We start from the raw sequence: 1,325 nt of genomic DNA on the forward strand, positions 1-1,325 counted from the left end.
ACTGGTGGTCGCTGTACTTCATCTGCGCGCTGGAAGATATTCAGACTCATATCACATTTAGTCACAATTTGATTACTTGTGTAACACTTCTAATAGGCGTCGTACATTTTACTCTGGCAAACAGCAGTTGTCAGTGTGCTCTGCGTAACAGTAAAATCCTCGAATAGCTCGGTAACTACGCATTTACGGTCCCATATTGACAGTGATTCTTTTCTTCTTGTTGTATGAAGAATTCATGCCAACGACCTTGCCGCAGTGGTAACACCGGTTCCCGTCAGATGACCGAAGTTAAGCGCTGTCGGGTTGGGCCAGTACTCGGATGGGTGACCATCCGGGCTGCCGAGCGCTGTTGGCAAGCGGGGTGCACCCAGCCCTTGTGAGGCAAACTGAGGAGCTACTTGACTGAGAAGTAGCGGCTCCGGTCTCGTAAACTGAAATACGGCCGGGAGAGCGGTGTGCTGACCACATGCCCCCCAATATCCACATCCAGTGACGCCTGTGGGCTTAGGATGACACGGCGGCCGGTCGGTTACCGTTGGGCCTTCCAAGGCGTGTCAGGACGGAGTTTAGTAGTTTACTTTTAATGAAGAATTCATTCCTGAAGTTTTGCCGTCGAGTTTTGAACCACCTTGTATAACAGTCCCTCCAGAACAAACATAAAGCTATGACTGACTACTACAATGCTTTAATTTCTTGTTACTGCGACACAACAGCTAGTCCTCCGTAGCCCACTGTTCGGGGCTTCCACCGCTTTGACAGCAGTCTTCAGTGCGGTGCATTTCCCGAAACTCGAAGCTGATAGCGGTTCGGACGTTCTTATTATGAAACAGATTTTTTCTAAAATTGCTGATGAAAGTATTTTTCCTCAATTGTTACCCTTCTGTTATCACTCAGCAATAGTGTGAAACGAATACACTGATCGAAAAAAGGAGTTGTGCGACATAAACGAAATTGCGTAGGCGTGTTTCTACATCTGAAAGAAGATATTTATTCAAATTTCGCTCCGGTTGCGTAAGGGTGGCGCTACCACCACGAGGATGAAAATCAAGTTTACTTTAAATGTACGCTGTAACGGTTGTGAGTTTTAGTTACCTGTCAGATTGGACGTGGTGAGTTGATGTCAGTCACGAATGCCTTTAAGGCGACAGAGACGCCATATTTAACACCTCACAAACTTTGAAGGAGGTCGCGTAATAGGGCTACGAGCAGCTGGATGATCCTTCTGCGATACTGCAGAATGATTTGACAGGAATACAGCAACTGTATATGACTGCTGGCAGCGGTGGTCACGACTATGCAGAGTCACAAGAAGACCGGGCCCCAGA

The 1,325-nt window shown here is 47.3% G+C and overlaps 1 pseudogene; it reads left to right on the top strand.

The window, feature by feature from the left end:
• The first annotated feature begins 237 nt into the window (after positions 1-237).
• On the top strand, positions 238-355 carry LOC126458655 (5S ribosomal RNA; annotated as a pseudogene).
• Positions 356-1,325: the final 970 nt, after the last annotated feature.

This window comes from Schistocerca serialis, chromosome 2, assembly GCF_023864345.2.
Source record: "Schistocerca serialis cubense isolate TAMUIC-IGC-003099 chromosome 2, iqSchSeri2.2, whole genome shotgun sequence".
NCBI classification, from domain to species: domain Eukaryota; kingdom Metazoa; phylum Arthropoda; class Insecta; order Orthoptera; family Acrididae; genus Schistocerca; species Schistocerca serialis.